Source organism: Myotis brandtii, unplaced genomic scaffold, assembly GCF_000412655.1.
Source record: "Myotis brandtii unplaced genomic scaffold, ASM41265v1 scaffold573, whole genome shotgun sequence".
NCBI lineage: Eukaryota > Metazoa > Chordata > Mammalia > Chiroptera > Vespertilionidae > Myotis > Myotis brandtii.
The window spans coordinates 2,564,363-2,588,174 of NW_005370145.1; the positions used below are offsets into that span (position 1 = coordinate 2,564,363).

Here is a 23,812-nt window from a genome sequence, read left to right on the forward strand (position 1 = left end):
CAACCGCCAAAGGGGTCGCGACCCACAGGTTGAGAACCGCTACTCTAGGGTGTCACAGCGGACTTGAGTGTAGTCTTCTGCTTCTCAGGGAAGGTCATCTGGAGTTCAGGCCCAGCTCCCTTTGTGAGCCAATGATCACAGGAAGGAAGCAGCTGTGTTCTTAGCACAACACAGTCTGGGTCACTGTCCTTAGGAAATAGCATCAAAACTATGTGAATAGGTCATTCACAACAACACGGATGGACCTAGAGGGTATCATGCTGAGCGAAATGAGTCAGACAGAGAAAGCCCAATACCATAGGATTTTACTTACATGTGGAATCTGAAGAACAAAACAAACAAACAAAATAGAAAGAGACTCACAGATACAGAGAACAGACTGATGGCTGCCAGAGGGGAGGGACTGGGTGAAAAAGGTGAAGGGATTAAGAAGTACAAATTTGTAGTTACAGAATAGTCATGGGGATGTAGCATAGGAAATATAGGCAATATGGGTATTTGAATTATCAGGGGGATGACTTTGTAAAGTATATAATTGACTAACCACTATACCATACACCTGAAACTAGTATATAATAACATTGAATGTCAACTATAATCCTATATAATAAAGAGCTAATATACTAATTACACCAAACAGCAGAACGACCATCCAGATGACCTTCCAGATGAAGCTGGGCTGCACGGGCCAAGGCAGCCAGGGTCTGCGAGGGCCGCCGAGCCCTTGCATGAATTTCGTGCATCAGGCCTCTAGTTGAAAAGTAAAAATTAAAAAAAAATTATGAGAATAAAATGAAAACAAATGATGTGAATAGGGGGGTCTGTGAAGGAGAGTCATCCTTGAGCTGAGAGGTTTGCTGCATTTTAAACATTTTAGTTGAGCACAAGCTCAGCCAGTGTGGCCCTCCCACCCCCAGAGGATCAGAGCTCACCCTGTTCATTCCCAGGCCCCAAAATGGGAGACCCTAGAAGAGCACTTCACAGGGCAGCAGAAAATGCAGAGAAGAAATGCTCAGCAGTAAGTAAGTATTCAAGGCCAAAAATTTATCACATGCATGAGAGAATTTGGAACTTGATGGTTTTTGAGGGAGGGCAGATGGTCCCAGAAGTCTGGGGACTCTGGGGAGGAAAGGAGGGTGAATACAGAGGGATGTAGGAGCTGCTGAGGTGCCTCGAAGCTCTCCTTTCAAGAAGAATTGCTGTCCAGCTGTGAGAAGAGCACTTAGCTGATGACCTGAAGCTGTTAGCACCTTCAGACTCTGCCTCAGCTCTCTCTCTGAGACCACAGTCTTCCTAGGCATCTGCCAGCTAGTGACTAACAACAGCACCAACAACAGCAAGGGAATCAGACTATTTCCGCCCAAAGCAAGACCTCTCCAGTGGGCATCTCAGTTCCAAAGCTCTTTGCTGGGTTGTCAGAGATTGTTCAGATCTGCATCACAGCTTAAAGCACTCCCAGCACAATCTTGCTCTTCTTTCTGCCTTCATCTTTCACAGATATGACCTTTCCCTCCCCTAAAACTCTGCTCCTAACTCAGTCTCAGCATCTGCTTTCTTTCTTTCTTTTATTTAAAATATATTTTATTGATTTTTCTACAGAGAGGAAGGGAATACTGTCAACAATAAAAAATATATATTTAAAAACCAAAAATCTGCCACTGATCACTGGCCTATCGATGCCACACAGGATGATGGGCTACTACCCATTTCTGCAAGAAACGCTGGAAATCAGAATTTTTTTTAATGTGAAATCTGCTGAAGTTTAGATGTTGGCAACCAACTCAAAAATTTCTAAATGAAACCGTGGGCAAAAACGAAAACAAAGCATACAACCCAAACCCCACAGCTCTGCTCCTGACTTTCCCCACTGGCCACCAGTGCACAGCTCCTGGTTTTAACTGTCGGGTCTCTGCATAAGCAGTCATTTGAAGAAAGCGCTCCCTGGCTTTGAAGGATTGAATAGCATCATCCTAGACTGAAAGCATGAATTAGCATCCCACCCTGAACTGACCAGCCACCTGTACTGAGCAGCCTTCCCCTAAGACCTCTTTACCACCATCATCTCCTGGGTGCAGCTGGGTGCCAGCTTCCAGGGGATCCGTGCACCCTCTCCAAGGGCTGTCGATGTGTGGCCAACTCCCTCTCACCCCAGAGCAAGGCACCCCAACCTGGGTCTCACCTTCCTTGGAATGGAAGCACAGGTGTCTGGGGCAGAAGGAACCATGAAAAACCTGTCCTACTCTGTCTATGGAAAAGCGGTATCCCATCAGCTGATGAGAACGTTCGGAGGGGAGGAGGCATGTGAGGAAGCTGAATAAACAGCGTAAGGAGCAAGGCACGCACCGCCAGCTGGGGACGCAGTCAGAGAAGGTGGCCTGAGGAGAGACGAGCAGGGGTTCGAGGGGCCGAGGAGCGAGCGAGCAGGCACAGCAGCCTCGGGGAGGGCACGTGCACATCCGTGGGGCCTGAGGTGAAATGACACGGTTGCCGCCATGGACAGACTCCCAGGGGGTAGCAAGTCAGAGCTGTAAGCCAGCCCCTGGAACATGCCGGTGGGAAGGAAGACTGGATCGTCCTCCTGGGAGGAGTGCGGATCCAAACCTGAAGGCTCCTGGCCTGAAGGAAGGTGTGTCCCGGGGCCACTGGGAGGAGCGCAGGGCCCGCGCTGCCAGAATCATGGGCGTCCTCAGTCTGACCCTGGGAGCTCCCCCTCCAACCCCACCCCCCACCCCAGGCTCTGGGAGAGGGGCTGCCACCTCCAGCCCCAGACCTCACGCCCCCAAGCTGGCCTGCCGGTCCCTGTCTGTGTGGCCCACTGCGCCACTTCGGCTTCTCCGAAGGAGGCTTGGGAGGGGCTCTCCCCCAGGAGGACCTGCCTTCTCCTCCTGGCTTTCCCAGGTTAGGAAATCACAGCCCCCGGAGCAGAGAATCCAGGTTCCTTTGCTCACCGGCATTTGTAAAGGGCGCACCTGACTTCACAACCCAACACACACAAGCGTTCGCGTCGCAGCGCTCAAACATTGCGAGTCTGAGACTTTCAACGATGGTACAGTGCACTGCGCTTGGCAGCACGCCACGAACCCAGTCTTGGGAGAACTCCTCTGTTGGTGGCGGCATCCCCTCCCTGTCACGGGGAGCGAACTTGTGGGGATGCCTTATGGTTTCCAGACACATCACCCCATTGGGGCCCAGACGATGGCCTCGACAGGGTCAGCGGGCGTGACGACCCTCCAGCACATGCTGGGGCAACGGGGCCTCGGAGACGTTGACACAAGCGTCCCTGGGAAGTGGCTGAATCCACAGGAATCCACTTTTTAGACTCCAACTTCCACGCTCTTTCCAGAAACCTAAATGGCCCCTCATGCTGTTATGTAATCCTGTGCTCAGTGCGTGCCCCCAACTTGCGACACGGGAAAGGAGCTGCCCAGGAACTCCGGTGTGTGCACCCACGAGCTGCCCTGACCGCACAACGGAACACACACACACACACACACACACACACACGCACGCACACGTGTGAACCGGAAGATCCCTGTGGGCCTGCTTCCCAGCCCTCTTTCTCTCTGCCTGGCTGTGTGGCGTCTGGCAGAGCAAGGCACCACTCAGGGCTTCTCCCTTACCTACAGCCCGAAGGAGCGGAACCTGCCCACTGCCAAGGCCCCAGGCTTCTCCTGAGAACTCTACCCACACCACTCGGAGCCAACTGGCCCGACGGGGACTGGTCACGTTCAGGATTAAGAAAAGGCGAAACAGAGGAGGCAAGAAGATCCAGAACAGGGAACGGAGACAAGTCAAAGAAGCAAGAAAAACTCACTTTGCATTGAGCTCACCTCGGACAGCACCCCCGCCTGGGTGCCTGCTCCTCTTCCCAGAGCCTCGGGGCCCGGGTCCCCGGAGCAGCCCAGACTCACTGAAAGAAGGAGGAGGCACACGTGGGGGACAGAAGTCCCTCCAGAGCACAGCCACGCCCCTGCCCAGCAGGAGGCTGTCCAGGGAAGGCTTCCCCACAGGAGTGGCAGCCCCCATGTCCCCGGCTCCAGTGAGCTCCCACACCTGCACGAAGACAGCAGCTCCAACACGCCGCCACTCACCTCAGCCCCGCAGTCCCTCCGCGTGCAGATCTGACACGCTGGTCATTTTCTGCCAGTGTCTCCACATCTGCTGCTTCCCCGTGCCATCAGCTAATTCACTGTGCAAAGCAGCCCTTATATATAGAAAGTTGCAGCCACGCAGGTTAGCATTAAAATAGAGCCGGCGTTGCCACGGCAACCAAACAAATGATATTCAAAATGAAAGAGAAGTATGCTGCAATTGGGAAAGCATGTCCACAGCCTTCCAGAGCAGCTGCGCCCGGTCCCCCCGGGCGGGCGGGACGGCCTCCGGAGAAGGGGCCTTCCCTGCATGAACCTCTTCCTCCCCATGAAGTCACCCCTCTTGTGTCAGCTGCAGCCACGGCCCCTGCACAAGTTCCTTCCTAACGCCAACTCCTGCCTGGAGCCAGCCCGAGGCCGACACTGAGGGAGGGTGATGAGCTGCGCCAGGTATATCCATTTGCAAAAGCTGTACTCCTCAAGCCCCAAGGGGAAGCCACCGTGGCCCTGCTGCCTTACTAAGGATGCTTCAGGAAGCCAAGCTGGCTGAGGCCACTGCCCTCCACAGGCAGAGTCCAGAGGCAGCAGTGAGCTGAGTGACATGCTTCCCCTCTCTGAGCCTCGGCCTAAGAATGAGAAGGGAGTCGGGGGTGGGGGTGGGAGATGCCTTCCACCTCTCTGAGTCTAGCATGTGCACCTTTTCTACTTTGCACCTCCTTTTCCACTTTTCTCTTGTGTCCCTGGTCCCTGGGCAAATGCCTGCCTTAGCCTGGCCACACATGCCTTGATGGCGCCGGTGCCCCACCCCGCACTGCAGGTCCTGCTTCTAGCTCTGGTTCAGCACAGCCAGCAGCAGGATGTTCGCAGCCTTCAGGGCAGCAGGGCCGGGTTCCAGGATTCAAGGGCCAACCAAGGGGCTAGGGCCGTGGACAACTTGGAGCCCTTCCCAGACTCGCTTACACCATTTAGACTCAGACGTGACCCAAGCGCACTGGACCCTCATCCACTGCTGGTGGATCAGGAGCGCAGTTTGGCAGTTTCCTATACAGATAAAAAAAATACACTTAAGTAGGACCTACCGACAAAGGAAAGCATATGTCCACACAAAGTCTTATATATGAATGTTCAGAGCAGCTTTTTTAAAAAAAATAATCCCAACCTGGAAAGAATCCAAAAGATCATCAGTAGGAACTGATGAACCTGTGGAAGTGCCTCTCACAGTGCAATACTACTTACCGATACAAAGGAATGAGCTACTGACACATGCAACAGCCTCCACACCTCACGGATACCGAGAGAAGCCAGTCTCAAAAGGTCACACTGCAGGCTTCCATTTATACAACATTCTCAACAAGACGAAACTGTAGGGATGGAGGACACAGGAGGAGTTGGGGAGGGAGGGGTGAATGCAGAGGGAGAGCATGGGACAGGATCTTGGGGTGTGGACCTGTTCTATATGCTGTCTGCGGTGCTGGCTGCATAAATCCAGAATAGATATTAAAATTCATAGAACTCTATACCCCTCACAAGTCAATTTTACTGCATGACAATATAAAAAATAAAGTAAAAGCTACTTTCACCTTCAAAAAGAAGAAAAAGTACAGATGATGACACCATCTCCCCACAGGATCATTCAGACCAAAATCGGGGCCCTGACACATAAACTGTAAAGTCCTGAGAACCAGTCGTTATTAGCACCACTTTCTAAAATACTTTTTGAAATATAGTTTTATTGATTTCAGAGAAGAAGGGAGAGGGAGAGAGAGAAACATCAATGATGAGACAGAATTATTGATTGGCTGCTTCCTGCACGCCCCCCACTGGGGATCCAGCCGCAACCCAGGCATGTGAACTGACTGGGAATCAAACTGTGGCCTCTTGGTTCATAGGTAGATGCACAACCTCTGAGCTTTGCCGGCCGGGCTAAAATATTTTTATTTGTTAATTTATTTTCGAGAGAGAGAAGAAGGGAAGTAGAGAAGAAGGGAGGGAGAGAGGAAAGAAGGGAGGGAGGGAGGGAGGGATGGAAGGGTAGAGAGAAACATCAACTTGTTGTCCCATCTATTCCTGCATTGGTTGGTTGCTCCTTGCATGTGCCCTGTACCACTTTAATTACAAAGATGCTCTTCTTCTTCAAGACCAATGGTTCCCAACCGTGAACCAGCCTCATCAGCATCACCTGAGAGTTTGTTTGAACGTATGAACTTTACAGCCTCACCCCAGCCTCACGCCAGCCCTTCTGAATCAGAAACTGGGATGGTTTGAACAAGCCCTCCAGGTGAGTGACCTACCACATGCTGAAATTTGGGGACCGCTGGCCTCCATACACCAGGTATCCAGCTAGGCCAGCCCATCACGGAATGGCCTGGCTGGCCCTTCAATATCGAAACCACAGATACACTCGATGTCTTCCTCCACATCCTACTGACTTCCCTATTCCTCCCTTCCAACCGCTGCCTTTGGTCTGCCCCCAAGCGTGGCCTGCAGGGAGGAGCCCAAGGCCATGACTCCATCGACCACCTGTGGCAGCAGGCGACATGGAACCGCCTATTGTTTCAGCCGGGACCCCTGGAATGAAGAGGAGGACCAGCAAGGGGCTCCTGGCTGTGCAAATGCACTCTGAGCTTCTGACCGGCCCTTCCCCTCGACCGGACCGACCGTGCCAGCCCACTTCCCACTCCCGGGAGTGACTCTCAAATCCAAGGGGAACCTGATGGTGTCCCAGTGAACCCTAGAAAAGCCCAACTTCCTACTTGCCTCAGAACAACAACTTCAAAGCTGATGCACGTGGTTTCTGGCTCCGAAGCCACACAGAGATGATGGATCACAAAGGAGAAATCAGAACCATATGGATTTCATATTCAGCAAAATAAACAGAATTACAGCATCGGGGTTGGGCCCAGAAACCAGGGGGCTGTGCGCCTGGCCCCGCGCCCAGGCTTGTGGCCCTCAGCGCAGGCTGGGCTCCGGCCTCTCCTCCCCACGACTCCCACATCGGTGCCAGCAGCGCCCGGAGTGCTGACCCTCCCTGCTGAGCTCTCTGCCTGCAATGCTGTTTCGGCTGACATTTCAGTGTTTTATTGAGTTTTTATGTTCTCTTTTATGGTGCCGTTGAAGGGAGTTCGGCTTCTTCTCTAGCTTCATTCACGTATGCACAAGCAGCGACAGGAATTCTGTGCGTTAATGACAGGGGGACAGCTCAGCAGCCTCCGGGAGGGGGTGGGGTACCAGCTGGGGCACCCACCCCCTTTTACACCGTTGGTTCCTTCCTCGCAGAGCCAACCATGCGGAGGGTGCCTACTCCCAACCTGACACTCCTCACAGAACAGAGAAATTCAACTCTCCCGGTTTCTAGGCAAACACTATGGCCTTCCACACAGCCAGGGCCTCTGAATGGGGGCCGACTCTGCCCCACAGGGGACATGTACTGGCTGTCAGGATGGGGGCCAGGGATGGGGGCAGGGACCTCAGTTTCCAAGTGCTGCTGCACCAAATCACCACAAACTCGGTGGCTCAAGACAACAACACGAATGTATTACCTGGGAGTCCTGTAGTTCAGAAGCGGGTCTCACGGGGCTAAAATCAGGGTATCCGCAGGGCTGTGCCCCCTGTGAGGCTCGAGGGAAGAATCTGTTTCCCTGTCTTTTCCAGCTTGTAGAGGCCGCCCGCATTCCTTAGCTTTGGGTCCTTCCTCCATCCTAGAAGCCAGCAATGGTGGGTCAAGTCCTCTTCACACCGGCATCTCTCTGGTTCTCTCTCTTCTGTCTTCTTCTTCGGCTTATGGGATAATCCGGGATGATCTCCCATCTCAAAGTCGGCTGGTTAGCAACCTTCATTCCATACGCAAGCTCAATTCCCTTTTGCCATGCAACCTAGCACTCACAGGTTCCAGGGGCTGGGACCGAGGATGAGGACATATTTTGGAGGAGAGAGGGTCATAATTGTGCTCTAGGGGGCTACTGACATCTAGGGAGTAGAGGCCAGAGATGCTGCTAAACATACTACAATGCACAGGACTGTGCCCACAAAAGTATTATCCAGCCCAAAATGTCAACTGTGCCAAGGTTGAGAAATGCTGGTACCCTTAACAATGACCGTGTCTGAGTTGGTTCCTAGTGACTGTGACTCTAGGCCATTTCCACAGAGAGGTTACCTAGAGGACTTTTGGAGGTCACGGAGAAGCTCTGACCCACAGTGAAGGAGCTTCGTTAAATATTTCGTTAAATATTTTAAAGTAGATTCTATAACTATTCTGGAACCATCCTCAAATGATTCTTCTTTGATACACAGAAAATACACACAGATGTTAAAAACATAAATTCATCTTGCTTACAGAAGGCACACGAACACATAGACCATTTAAGTCTTTGTGTGAATAACTTCAAATAACAGGCTAATTCTGCTTAGCTGCTGGGATGCTTTGTCTTAGGAATCCCTGAATTAGCGGCCAGAGCTGCTCACATCCCCAGCCCCCCTCCCCTCTTGGGTGTTTAGCCACCGCCAGCAGATGAACATTCCTAATGCCCTACAGACAGCAGTGCCCACACCAAACGCCCTCTGACCCAGAGCACCTGCGGGCACCCAGGGAGTCCTGCATTTGGTGGGTGAGGGCTGCAGCAGATGGGGCTGCCCAGGGGGCAGGATGGCTACTCAGGGGGCCTGTCAAGCCCTACAGGTTGCAAAGGATGATCCCAAGCAAAGCTCCACCCCCACCCTAGCCTGTGGTCCTGCTTGCTGGCTGGGTTTCCCAGAGTGGATGGAGAGAGGCCACAGGGGGTGACTGTGTGGTTTCACGGGGACGCCCCTGCACCACCTTTTTGTCATTGTGACAAAAGGAGTCCCTGCTCCCTCCCACCCCATCAAATGATGAGCAGAGGCCCAGTGATACCTAGTGCTCAAGCACGTATGTAGGCACCCATGTATGTATGTATGTAGGTATGCACCCAGGTGTCCCAATAACCCAGGCGAACCCTGCTATCCCGCCATCTCTACTGGGCCCGATGAGGTGCTTATTTAACTTTTCTGTTGCATTTACCCAGCATTTTCTCCAAAGCCACATGTCTGTCCCAAAGCCTGGAAGCCATGGTTCTAGCAAAGTCCTCACCCGACATCTGAGATATTTCAGGGCTTGGAGCCACCTGCGGCAAGATGTCGCCTGCAGAGCACGCAGCATCCATTCGCTGGTCCATCAACCCGCGTTCGCGGTGCGTCTCCTATGCGCTAGGCACCCCTCTCCTCTCCACCCGAAACCGCAGCAGCCAGCGACACAGAGGACCTCGCCCACAGGGAGCTCGCATCCACAGGAAGCATGGCAAGGCCTGCTCTGAATATCACGTGCATCATCTCATTTAATGTCGCACCAATGCTGGAGGCAGGTAGCCTTCAACTGTCTCCACTTTCAGGAAATTCCAGCCACAGTAGTAAACACATATGTGACATTCACTCATTCAATCTTCCCCACCGTCCTCGGGGTAAGTTCTGTAGTTACACCCGTTACAGGGGAGCACATGAGGTTCGGTCATTAGCAGCTGACCCCGGGGTGCATGCGTGCATTTTCAGCTAGCAGGGGCAGCTCTGCCCGGACCCCAGGTGGGACTGAGGCTTTGTCAGGACAAGCCCAGGTCACGCCCTTAGTAACACTGGCTCCGGAGCTCCTAGTGCATCACCTCTCCTTTAACCGCTCACCGCGACAGCTTCCTGACCGACACCCAGCACAGCTCAAGTGCTGGTCTCCCCCCCCCCCACTCCCCCAGGCCTCATGTTCCTTTAGGACACCCAGGCCCCGGCTCCCACTTCCAAGGGGCAGAGGAAGTGCTGCAGCCACAGCAGTCCCTTTGTTGCTGTCTCCCAGTGAGTCACCACCCTCCAAAGACCGTTGCCAGAGAGAGCCGCATTGTAGCAGGAGTGCTCATCCACTTCCCTTTTCCATTTCCCAAACACAGCTTTCCCCAGATCCAACATTAATCACGTAACTGTCAGCTGGAGTTCAAAGATGCTTTGATAGCGGGATTTTCCACGGCGAGGGTCCAGCAGCGGCAGCTGCAGCGGCTCCCCGGCGCTCTCCCTCGGCCTCCTTTAAGACCTCCCGAGCCAGCTTCATCTCCCATCGTGTGTGGGGCTGCCGGGTTGGTTTCCACAGTTGGGATTTTTGTGGCAGAGTGAAAGCCTCAATGGCATCATGTGGCATTTCCCAGCACATGACGGGTGATATGGTGGCTTGCAAACCACCCTAGGCTCCCAGGGTGTTTCACCAGCCTCAGAACCCACCAGGCAGGCAGCCAAGGGGGAGAGGGGTCTTTGCAGATGTAATTAAATTAAGAATTTCCAGATGAGATTATCCTGGATTATCCAGCTGGGCCCTAAATGATGTTCCAAGTGCCCAGACCAGAGGGGGGCAGAGGGAGATTTTGTGACACACAGAAGAGAAGGAGGACACTCAGGGAGGCAGAGACTGGAGTGATGTGGCCACAAGCTAAGGCATGCGGGCAGCCACCAGGAGCTGGAAGAGACTTGTGACAGCTATTCGCTGTGTGTGCCTATGCCACCGCGATGTGCACCCCCGCTTCTGGGAGAACACCCTGATTTCCCTTCGGGGAAGCACCTTTCCCACCTCTCCAATGAGCAATTCCATTCCCCTGGCCCTGGAGACTGGTTCAGGAATGAGCAGGTGTCCCACATCCATCATCTGAGACTCAATCCTTGGACTCTGGTTGGAATTATTGGGAAAGAAAGTAGTATTATGACAGGACGCAAGCCTGAAGCTGCTGACACCTGCAGGAAAACCTCCCTGAGAGAGGAGCCGATGCAGAAGACAAGGGGCTGGTGGGGAAGAGGGGGGGAGGCAGAGAAGGACAGCGCACCATGCTGCCACGGAGGCCCCTCTCGGAACCGTGTCTGAAGCTGACACCCTGGGAGTGGCTCAGGTCACCAACCTATCGATTCCCTCTCTGCTTGAAGCCAGGTGGAGTGGGAGCTCTGTGACATGCCCTGGGAAGAGTCCTGATGCTCCTTTGGGCGGTCAGGTCCCGCACACCTCAGCAAGTTTTCCAACACCAGTGCCTGGCAAAGTCCTGGCCGGGGCTCCATAGACTCTCGGGACCAACTAGGCAAGTTGTGTGGCAAGGAGAGAAGGAATAACAGGGGTGTTGGGAAAATGGGCTCAGAGTAGAAACATGCAAGAGACGCCAAGCACAGCTTAGCAGGGCTGGCAGCCTGGGGGTGGGGGAAAAAAATCTGTTCAGGACATCTTGAGGAGCTAGAGGCAAGGGGCCTGTCTCCTCAGGGTTAGAGGCAACCTGACCTCAGAGTAAGAGGAAGATGATTAGACTACCCCCCACATGCCCCTAATTTCCCAGTGACCAGGAGATCTGTGGGGTGGAGTGGGGTGGAGGGGCACCTTCTGTATTGGAAGCAGGAGGCAGGTGGGGGGACTGAGGGAGAGCATGAGAGGGTGACAGGGAGCTGAGTCCAGCCGAGACCATGTCTTATAACTCAACCGATTCTGACCAGCAGCTGTTGTCAGCGGCCTCTGGCCTCTGGGTGGAGGGGGGCGGTGGGAGGGGGCGGTCCATGCCAGAGGCTCCCGAGAGAAGGCAAGGAGAGGGCCACCAGCTGGAGCGATGCAGGTGCTCACCACAGGGGGCGCAGCAGGTATTCCCACCCGTGCCCCTGGGAGGACAGGCTGGCCATGCCTACAGGGTCCGGGGTGGACCTGGATCGAAGCAGGTGGCTGCTGCCACCACCCCCAGGGGACTCAGCAGCTGGGAGAAAGTCCCGGGGCTCTGACCACATCCCAGAGCCCTCGCCTGCCAAGTGAAGTGCTGTGTCAGGACACGCACAAGACTTGGGGCAGAACCAGCTCTAGGGAAGCGCCTGATCAAAGCCGGCCCTGAGCTTCCGCTGTGGCTGAGGGCCTGGGGGTGAAGCCTGCGGGTCTGGGGGTGAAGCCTGCGGGCCTGGGGGTGAAGCCGGCAGCACACTGGGCTTCCCAAGGCACGGAGCTCCCACAGCGCTGCAGCAGCACCCAAGGCGGTCCCTGGGTGGTTCCAAGCCTCCAGCCCAGGCCAGCCACCCTCCTCCACCTCCTATTTCACCCTGGCTCCCTCTACTCCTCCACCAGGTAAATGCCCCACCTCTCTGAGCTTGACTCTGTCCCACCTCCCCTCACCTCCACCGGCTGGGGCGTCAGACAAAAAGGCCAGCAGGACCCCTGGCCAAACACCTCCCTGGAAACCCACACAGAAGCACCAGGCCGCTGCTCTGCCTGTCTCAAGCCCGGTATGTCTGCCCGTGTGACCCTCTGACTGTGATGTGACCGTTTCCTGAGAACAGACAGACACTGCATGCCCTGCCCTACCCTGGCTCCGGGTGGCTGTGCTCAGAGATAGGAAATCATCCCCTGGTCGGGTAGCTCAGTGGGTTGGAGGATCATCCTGATATGCCAGGTTCAATCCCTGGTCAGGGCACATATAAGAAGCAACCAGTAAATGCATAAGTAAGTGGAACAACAGATCAATGTTTCTCTCTCTCTCTCTCTCTCCCCCCCCTCCCCCCATCTTCCCTGTCTCTCTAAAATCAATAAATCAATTTTTAAAAAATCATTCCCTGAAGTCTGAAGAGAGAACCAAATTAGTAGACACGATTCCGATTCCTTACGTATCTGAGCTGGAGGCCTTGGAGGGAAGTTGATACCCACATTCCTCAACCTTGACATTGACCCTGAGGTGTGGTCACATCACATACTGTAAAGAGCCAGGGTGTGGTGTCTCAGACACTACGGTGCCAACAGTCTCCTCATTCCTGGGTCCCTCCAGGGAGAACTGGTTTGTGATCTGTCCTGCAGGATTCAGCAGGAGCCAGGCTAAGACAGAGCCGCACACGAAAACGCCCCCTGGGCGTCCCTAACCTTTCAGCTGCTTCATGAAAAGCTCTGTGAGCCACTCCCCCCTCACCCCCCATACACTACTGACATCCTGACAGGCTAGCCCTTCCCAGAAGGAACATCAGCCCCACCGCACCCCTCCCCTCAGTCTGACGCTAGCGGACCTTTTGCTCAAAGGGGCAACGGAGCCCTGGGTCTCCTCTGAGCTAAAGGCAGCGCCTGGCGGTATCGGGTTCCCAGGACCACCCTGGGTTGAATGAATCATTACTCAGCATGTAGTCCTGCTCTGGGCCATCACTTGTTACAGCAAAAGGAAACAAAGCAAAATCAATGAAGGGAAAGGTACCCAGACGAGGCCCGAGGAAACCAGGTACAAGCTCCCAGCAGTCCGCTCCCGGGCAGGCAGCTTAATTCCTCCAGCGACGACCTGGGGTGGTGGTGGGAGTGCTGTCCACCAGGGAAGCTCAGAGACAGGGCCCGAGGTTCCATTGGGGGCTGGCCCTGCAGGCACCCCTGGCCTACCACGTGCCCAGATTGCAAATCGCAGCAGGAAAGCACATGGTCACTCCAAACCCAATTGTTTGTAGGAAGCGCTTAACCGTATCCTTTAGGGAACGATGGGAACCTTCCCTAAATTCAGGTTCCCAGTCGCTAGCCAAGGGCCAACGGTGCAAAGGAGGCCTCAGGGGAGCCCCTCAGGCCTGCTGCGGTCACCACTGCAGCACATTGGCCACTGAATGCTCACTGGAAGGGACCTCCCCGGTGCCGGGCCCACTGAGTACAGACTCCCGCCACCAAATCCCAGACAAGTGACAAGCCTCCCAACATCTGTGCTGACAGAGCTCACTCCTCCCAACCAGGCTAGTCCAGGGCTGGCCTGTGCTCATCCTTCGCACTTTCCCAGGACACCAGCTCCATGTGCGGCATTTCAGGTTGATGGACACCTCCTGTAAGAACAGCCTCCATTCACCAGTTTACTCTGTGTCAGGCACTGGGCCAAGCACATGACATACATCTAATTGAATATTAAGTATTCACATCGATGCCCATTTACTATTATTCACAGCTTACACTAGAGTCAACTATGGCGTGAAATGACTTGCCCAAGATCGCACTGAAATGACCTTTAACCCCTACACCCAGCTGCTCCTGGGAGTCTGTCTTTCGCTGACCACATTATATACTTCTTTTTGTCTTGTGTACTTAATATTTTTTGTTGATTCACGTTTTTACTTTTAAAAAAAACACCACCTCTGTTTCTCAGACAATGTTATAGTATTCTCTGAATGGAAAAACTAGTAACATTTGCCAGAAATATACAGCGAGCACAAAAATAACCACAATGAACATCAAGCAACGGTCCTCCATCCTCGCTGGATACGCCACCTGCTGAGGCTGTTCTCGCCCAGCACCCGCAATTCTCCTCCTCAGTAGAACTGGAAGCAGAGAGAACTGCAGAGGGAAAACCCTCTCCTATGTGAGTCCGGGGCACTGAAAGCCTTGCCTGCAGACCATCCAAACCAGTGTTGGCACAGTGTCTGGGGAAACACTACACTTATCACATGTGCTACACACACCTGCCCCATCTGGGGCTCCCACTTCCTGTGCACCCCACTCCCCAGCCACGCTCTGGGGCGGTTCCAGCTCCTTCTTCCCACTTGGTTCTCATTGGCTCGCCAGGCTCTGTGGCCACAGCCTGGCTCCTTGCTCTCCCTTCCTTCCTAGTTTCTGCTTCTATAGGCTCCACTCAGCTGGCTGGCTACCAGCCTGGCCGTAGACAGAGAAAACACCAGCAAAGAGGCCATCCCTCCAGTGCATTTCTAAAATCAAAAGAAGGCCAGGGAGAGAGGCAGGGCTGCCTCAGGGCACGTCAGGTCTTAGCTAGAAAGTGAGGGTGGGGCTAAGGGGCGGAGAACACACAGAAGTGAGAAATGTGCCATTTCTCTAAAACAGGGACTACATTCCAGGTTCCCACTTCGCCCTCCCTACCCAACACCACGTAACACTCTGGTCCAGCCCGACGACGGGCTCTGAGAAGTCACCCAATCAGAGTCACAGGGTCCCACTCAAAGGCCATTCCGTGGGGTGTTCCCGGGCAGCAGGCCAGAAGGGCACTGAAGAACTCTAAGCAGAGAAAGGCAGTGGGGTGGTTGAGAGCTTGCGTTTATGACTTTTCACACCTGAGAAATGGGACCAAATAGAATACCTACCCCATAAGGTTGTTATGGGACAATATGAATGAATTCACCAGGGTCTGTGCTCAGTGACATATTACTATAAAGCTGGGCCCTGAGTCAGGGGCCAAGAACCAGAACAGAAAAGGGTGGAGGGCAGGGTGGGGAAGGTGAGCTCGCGCAGCCACGCATGCAGAGACTGCCAGGCAGGTGGACCCCAGCCAGACCTGCGTCCGCATCAGAGGCGAGGGCTCACCCGTATGAGACCAGGGGCTGCACACGGGACCGTGGGCCCAATCCAGCCCCCTGGCTTTGCGTGGCTCAGAGACACTTGAAAAATATTCAATTTAGTGGCCAACATGTAAAAACTAGGAAATTTCCCATGAAAAAAATAAAGATTTCAATTGTTTCTTGAAAAACCAAGGTCATACTGAAGTCCCCACTGCGGGAGGAGGAGAAATGGTGCCACCTCCCCCCATTCTCTAACGCAGCAGTTTTAACCCTGGCTGCCATGAGAGTCACACGGGAACTTTACAATCACCCTAAACTAATGGCCCAGCCAGCGTGGCTCAGTGGTTGAGTGTCGACCTATGAACCAGGAGGTCAAGGTTTGATTCCCAGTCAGGGCACATGCCCGGGTTTCGGGCTTGTCCCCAGTGTGGGGTGTGCAGGAGGCAGCTGATCAATGATTCTCTCCCTCTCCCTTCCATCTCTCTCTCCCTCTCCCTTCCTCTCTGAAAAATATATTTTTTAAAAAAGAAGAAGAAAGTGGGTGTCAGGATGTCATCGCTCTCCAGCCTATGTCCTAATTCTGAGTGTGCGGAGCCAGCTGCCTCTGTGTGGACACAGGGCAGGCAGCACACCGAGACAGAAGAAGAGGGCCTCCCTGCCCGGGCCCGGATCGACGGCAAGGTGAAGGCTGGCAGGAATGAGGCGAGGAAGTGGGATTGTGATTGCACTGATAAAGTGTGGCGGGGCCAGAGCACAGGGACAAGTGATACGTGAATCGCAAAAACAAGGGCTGCTTTCCAGCATGGGACGTGTCCAAACAGGCCGTGTGGCTCGGCCTGAGAAACAGGAAAATGAGGAAGAGTGTGATCCCTGTGCAGGTAGTTCAGCGACCTCATCCTGCCCCCACCCCATACAAGGCTGGGGCAGGCCCGTTCCTGTCATGCCAAGGGTTGACAGCCAAGGGTACCCCTCCCTGTCCAGCGAGGGCTTGGATCTTTCAAGCTCACAGGTAATAATCCTGGAAGTTAGAAAAGTTGCCATTTGTGTCTATTCTCCTAGTACCTGGGGAAGAAGCGCCTGTGGGAGGGTTGGGGGCGAGGGGGAGCCTTGGTGTAGGTGACAGCCTAAAGCCTGGCTCCATCAAGCACGCCCATGAACCTGTAGCGCTGAGCTTACCAGTGAGGCATCAGCCCCTCCCCAGACCTCTGGCGTCAGAATCGCCATGCCAACCAGTGCTCCCGGTGAACTACGCAAGGGTTAATGCTTGGGAAACACTCACTTGCAGCATCAAGGCTATTTTACCGGCACAAGGTAACTCTCAGGGCACGACCATGTACTCATCAAGCTCACAACAGCTACACAGGCAGCTGAGGAATGCATAGGCGGTTTCAGCTTCCGCCCAATGACTTTTCCCCCAGTGGGATCCCAGCTGCAGGTACTGCCTCAGCTCCCTAACGCACAGATCAACCAAGGCGATCAGATTAAAGTCTCCCCACAGCCACTGACCCTGATAGAGCAACGTTTCAGGATTTATTTGCCCATCGGTTCACTTATTTATTTGTTTGCCAGGCCAAGTCAAACATTGATTGGGCACCTACTATATGTCAGGCACTGGGAATGAGCAGATAAATGACCCGGCCCGGTCGCAGGAAGAATCTGCCTCCTGTAAGAGAGAAAGATGGCAGACAGGCCCTCACGGTGCAGAGTGGCAGGTGGCAGGCGTACACGGTGCTGGGACAAAACCAGGGGGGCGCCCGAGGAATGCTCTGGGAGGAGGCGCTGCCTAAAGGGCATCATTATGACATGCTTTCTTTTCTCTTAGCTGTTCCTGCTCTCTCCCGTCTTGCTCTGTAATGGATGGATTGCATTTTCTTTATCCTCCCGCCCACCCCCACAAACTTGGCATTTATAGGGTCTATTTCTACTACTCAGGTGGTTACACTGACATTTTTAACATATACACTTGACTTCAAGCATCAAGTTAATCAATAGCTCTTTTCTCCTTCTGAATAATACAAAAAACCCTGCGAAGCTCCAACTTCGATCTCCTCCCTCCCACGTTCGAGGTGTTGGCAGCATGAGTCAGCGGAAGGTGCTGTTTCCCACAAGTCTTGAAACCACCCGGTTATTTGCTATCTCCTGTCACTGGTCATTTTCCAGAAAAATAAAAAATTCCAAATTGATTCAAGAGGAAATAGAAAACCTGAATAGATCTGTAACCTCCAAAGGAACTGACCCTCCAAAGGAACTGACCCAGCCGTCTAAAATCTACTTTAAAAACTATAATGGGTCTATATGTGTTTTTACTGACAAGTTTTTTCACATCTTGAAGGAGAGGATAACACTTATACAGTTTCTTCCAGAAACAGACAGAAAAACTCTCATTTCCTTTTAAAAATACCCTGATACCAACCTCCAAAAAGTAAAAACAAAAAAAGTAAGGAAAATTTTAAAGCTTACCTTCTAACCTCACAGGGCACATTGTGAAAGTCTTAAATACACAGGAGCAAATCCTGGAAATGGAGGGATATTAAACCATCCAAAGACTCATTAGGTAAACTCACCACATTAAAATATTATTTTTTAAAAATAGGATAATCTAGATGCAGAAAAAGAATCTGACCAAACTCGGCATCTTTTTGTGATTAAAACTCACAAACTAGGACTAGAACAAAACTTTCTTAGTCCGATAAATGCTAACCCTCAGAGATTAGAATAAACTCCGTACTGAATATAAGTCAGGAATGAGACAAGGCTGCTCACCACTTCTGCTTCTTTTCAACACTATACTGAAGATCCCACATCACCATAAGCAATATAAGAAAGAAAAATATAAGGATTGCAAAGAAAGAAACTGCTGCCATCTTCATATAACTGCCTACCCAAAATATCCAAGAAATTCTACAAACATTCAGAACTAATAAGACAGTTCAAGATCTATGTATAAAAACAAGCAGTATCCATTCCTAAATATTAGCAACAATCATAAAATAGAATACTTAGGTTTAAAATGGATGATTAGAAACAGGTTGTTTATCTCCATGCTTTCCTGAAATCCCATTAGAAATGACTGGGGGGAAAATAGATACAGAAACCACAAAAAATAAATAAATAAAAAGGAAAGAATTGGCAATAAATGAAACATATCCACAACATTTATTTTTAAAATATTTTTATTGATTTCAGAGAGGAAGGGAGAGGGGAGAGAGAGATAGAAACATCAATGATGAGAGAGAATCATTGATGGGCTGCCTCCTGCACGCCCCCTCTGGGGATAGAGCCCACAACCCAGGCATGTACACTTGACCAGAATCGAACCCGGGATCCTTCAGTCCACAGGCTGAAGTTCTATCCACTGAGCCAAACCAGTTAGGGCTCCACAACATTTTAGACAACTGAAAACAATTGGATAAATGATAATGAGTTAGCATAGAGTAGAAAACTGAAATCTTCGTGACCTCAAGGGTAAATAGCCACAAGAAACAAGCCAACTTATAATGCAGAACTTCAGAGAGGCCCAGGAAGACTCATAGGCACAAGGTTATCTACAAGGTGGAAGTTTAAAAAGGTGGGGATTGCTTCTTAGATCACTCCCTACCCTTGACCGCAAGTGACTCCCACTACGCCACTTGCAGGAAGTGGCAGACCAACACTCAGAGGGACAGAACTCCTGGACTCAGGGACACCTGGAGGATGGGGTGAGAAGTGTTCATGGAAACAGGGCGATTAGGCAAAGGATTGCATACTGCAGGTTTCAGATAAGACTCATTTCTTCTCCAGGAAGTTAGTGAAGTGCGTGCTCCAACAAAACAAGGAAGAAAACAAAAATAAAAGTGGGAAATTTGAGACCCAAGAAGTGGCCTTTCTCTCTTGCCTCCTGTAAGAGAGAAAGATGGCAGACAGGCCCTCACGGTGCAGAGTGGCAGGTGGCAGGCGTACACGGTGCTGGGACAAAACCAGGGGGGCGCCCGAGGAATGCTCTGGGAGGAGGCGCTGCAGAAGAGAAGCAAAGGAACGAAGCAAAAGCAGAAGAGAAGCAAAGGAACGAAGATCCCAAGATGACAGCTGACCACCGACCTGAAGAGAAGGACCAAACCAGGGCAGATCGATTCTTCTATCACCAGTGGGAAAGGCAGCCTTGACAGGTTACTTCCTGTTGGCAGGATTCAGGGAATTTTATGGGTCTGCCAAAGAGTCTGGGGAAAGAACTGGTGCAAGAGAAGGAGAAAACTTGGGTATGACAAACACACGGTAAAAAAAGACAAGTGAAGAGAAAGCGGTGATTAAAACACAACCTGGTAGAAAAGTGAGCTGGGTATGAATAGCAAACACAGAGAAGAGGCCCGAGCCACAAACACACACATGAAAATATAAACAGCCCCAACGAGCAATGAAGGAAGTGCAAAGGGAGTTAAACCCAAGGTGCGAGATCTCACACCCTCCGATGGCAGCACTAAGTCTGACATGTTGGCAAGGGGAGTGGAAATTCCAACTCTGTGGGTGGCGGCGTATTTATAATAGCAAAACCTCTTTGAGAAACACTGTGGCACTCGTTAGCAAAATCCAGAGGTACGGACTCAGATCCAGAAATTCTTCGAGGTGTCTAGCCCCAGAAAAACGCTCGCTCACACGCGTGTCCCATGAGATACCATGCACAAGGATAAACCCCGTAGGTTGCTTATAATAGCCTAAAATGCCCACCCCGAGGGCTAAACTGTGAAATTTGCACATGCTAGGACACTGTATAGCACGTAAAGCCATTTCTGTCTGTTTCAGTGGAGATAAACCTCAAAAATGTATGAAGACAGAAAAAAAGCGAACTGCAAAAAGATAAATACAGCATGACATGTTTCTTGTCAGTTTAAAAATACACAAAAACATTAGCGAATACTATTTTGGGTTCGTATGTGGTACTACAAATTTTAAACATGTTTGTAGAAAAGATACACCAACCACAGAACAGTGGTTACCTCCAGGGAGAGAAGGAGAGAAAGAACAGAATTAAAGGAACACACAAGGATGTTTAATGCCAAGTAAGTGTTATTTCTGATTGACATTTGGCAAATGTTAATACTTGTCAAATCCAGAGATGGTGATAAGCACATGAAAAACACTCAACATCATTAATCCTCAGAAAGATGCAAGTTAAAAGCACAGTGAAAAACTACTTCGTACTCACTAGAATGGCTACCAAAAAAAGAAAAATTGCTGGCAAAAAGCTAAGGAGCTGGATGGGCAGACACTGCTGTGAGCAATGAGAAAGAGGGGCGGCCACTTCAGAAAATAGTTTTGCTGTTTCTTATCAAGTTAAACATACGCTTACCCTATGATCCAGCAATTTCACCCCCAGGTATTCATGCAACAGAAATGAAAACACATCTGAAACACTTACACCCCAAAGTTCACAGCAGCATTATTCACAACAGCTAAAAACTGGAAACAGCCCAAGTGTCCATCAACTGACAAATGGATAAGAAAATCAGAGTGGGTTCAACGAATGGGATCCTACTTAGCAATAAAAAGGAATGAACCATCAATACAACAATATGAACAAATCTCAGACATTACCCTGTGCAAAAGAAACCAAGAGTGCATACTTCATGACCTATTTTTATGAAATCCTACAATAGGCAAAACTAATCTATAGGGTAGAAATCAGAGGTGGCCTGAGGACATGTGTGGGAGAAGAGGCAGGGACTGATTGCCAATGGGCACGAGAGAACTTTCTGGAAAGATGTCCTGTACTTTGATTAGAGCGATGGTTACATGGGTGGATACATTTGTCTAGTCACTGACCTGAACACTTAAAGTAGATGCATTTTACTTTCTGGTACATTACAGCTCCGTAAAGTTGATTTTAAAAATATGGATGTAGACACATTTGTTATAATCTGTAATTTTCTGTAAATAAATTTTATTAAAAAATTACATGGATTTTATAAAACACTAGAGGCCCAGTGCATGAAATTCATGCACTGGGGGTGGGGGTGGGGTCCCTCAGCCCGGCCTGTGCCATCTCACAGCCCGGGACCCCTCACTCCTTACTGCCCACCTGCTTGCTGCTCCCTACTGCTCAGCTCACTGCTCCTTAGCACAGCCGAGGAGGAGGGAGAGGCTCCTGCCATCGCCGCTGCGCTTGCCAGCTGTGAGCCCAGCTTCCCTGTGGGAGTGTACTGACCACCAGGAGGCAGCTCCTGCGTTGAGCATCTGCCCCCCCCTGGTGGTCAGTGCATGTCATAGCGACTGGTTGTTCCACCATTTGGTCTATTTGCATATTAGCCTTTTATTATATAGGAAGAATTTGTCTCCTCTACTAGGGCCTCATCAGTGTTATTTATTAAGCACTATATCCCAGTACTTGGAATAGTGCCTGGTCCCAGTGGGAGAGTTGTCTATTTGATTATTAGAGTAGTCTTATTAGAATCCAAAGGGTTCTTTGAGATCATCTAGTTCAATTCTCTCATTTTCAGAAAAAAGGCCCACAAAAAGAAAAAAAGAAAAAGAAAAGAAGCCCACAGTGAGATTTGTTCAAGAGCACTATAGCAGACATTTGTTGCTTACGCTACCCAGTGTCCTAGACCCAGCCCAACAGCACCCACTTCTTTTTAAGGGAATTCTCTCTCTCTCCCTGGGCACTTGCTCTGTGAGGCTATTAATCCAGGGGCCAGCCCTCTCACTACCAATGCAAAGGGGTCCCAGGTAGCTCCTCCGCCTTCCACAGGGCAAAGGTGTGTGACCATGCGTGCCTCCCGATGCTCTCTGCTGACATGGGCAGCACCAAGCAACCTGACCACACTATCTGTGCTCTAAGATTGGCCCTGTTGCCCCATCTCCTGCCTCACTCCGCTCAGCATCTTGGTTTCTACCTGTTTTCATGTTTTGCCAGCCTGGTGCCTCCCGATGCTCTCTGCTGACATGTGCAGCACCAAGCAAACCTGACCACACTATCTGTGCTCTAAAATGGGTCCTGTTGCCCCATCTCCTGCCTCACTCCGCTCATCATCTTGGTTTCTACCTGTTTTCATGTTTTGCCAGCCTTCTGCCCATTCTGTGACCTTCCATGATCTTCGCAGTATGTCCACTTCTCTTACATCAGCTAGAATCCGTTTTTGATGTTTGCAACCACCAATTCTGTGTGACACATCACCCAACCGGTGCAAGGCAGACTGGGCCCACAGCCCAGAGTTCTGAATTCTAGACAGCTGTCCCTGGGTGTGGCAGCCACCTGGCTAACTCCTGGGGATCCTCAGTGCCAATAGCTCAATGGCCGGGGGAGAAAGAATGAAAGAGAATGATCACTTGTTAAATGATTTGCCAAATACTTTGACAGGCTTTCATTCAGCCCTTCCCATCGTCTAGTAAAGTAGGGGTAATCCCAACTTATCTTTGAGGACACTGAAGAGGAAAAAGAAATATTTTTTCAAGGTTACAGAGCTCATAGATGACAGAGAAGGCACTTGAGCCAAAACTGTACAACTTTAAAGCCTAGTTCTTGTCACCTCATCACCCTGCCACACCTCAAGTAAATACTAGTAGTGGGTCTTCTGCTGCCCCTCCTTCACAATGAGGTCACTGAAACTTCAAATGAGCATATGAGGCATGGCTGGCTATTGGCTGCACCCAAAAGTAGTGAGAGGTCAACTATGTGCACTGGACCAGGGCACCCACCCAGGAGGGAGCAACACTGGGTGGGGTGTCCGAGGGGGATGCGGAGCACACTGCAGCCTTAGGGAGAACAGATGTGCCTGGGGGACGGTGTGGGAAACTGCCACATACCAGAGCAGGAGTGAATTCTTTCTGCTTTGAGATGAATACATGGTCACGTTCCCATGGCAATGGAGCATGCTCACCGCAATCCATACCTGTAACTGAATGACTCACATTTTTGGCATTGCACTAGCCCAATCCAAAGTCATTGGCTGATCAGCCTAGAACGTGTGCACCCTCCCACTGATAGCGCCTTGGAGGATAAACAGCGTCTGTGTGTGTCCCTCTAAGGCTCTGGGAGCAGGGATCTCACCTCTGCTCTCGCATAGCCACTAGCTCCCGAGAATGCATCACAGCTACTCAAGGACCCATAAATGAAGAGGAGGGCAGTGCGGTAGCGCAGATGCCAACGAGATCCAGCGCCAGTGGCCCCTAAGAGAGGAGGCGGCCTAGGAGCTATGAGGATCCCACCAGACGAACCTGGAGAACCCCGAGTGGCTCCCGAGTTACTAAACAATTTTATCAAAAATTTTTTTTAAATCCTCACCCAAGGAAATTTTTCCATTGCTTTTAGGTATAATGGAAGGGAGGTCGGGGAGAGAAAGAGAAACATCGATGTGAGGGAGACACATTGACTGGTTGCCTCCCATGCCCCTACTGGGCCGGGTCAAGCCTGCAACCAAGGCACGTGCCCCTGATTGGGAATCAAACCCACAACCCTCTGGTGT

At 51.4% G+C, this 23,812-nt stretch overlaps 1 protein-coding gene across 3 annotated transcripts in view; it reads right to left on the reverse strand.

Moving 5' to 3' along the window:
- GAS7 (growth arrest-specific 7) overlaps positions 1-23,812 on the reverse strand; it is a 208,312-nt gene that overhangs the window by 101,160 nt on the left and 83,340 nt on the right. The window contains exon 1 of one of the 3 annotated variants that reach the window (XM_005878811.2): positions 4,092-4,219. The exons of 1 other annotated variant lie outside the window; for it this stretch is intronic. The gene's annotated coding sequence lies outside the window, so the exon portion shown is untranslated. Of the gene's footprint in view, positions 1-3,830; positions 3,882-4,091; positions 4,220-23,812 lie in introns of those variants that run through there. One more of the 3 variants, XM_005878805.2, reaches the window with a different exon arrangement.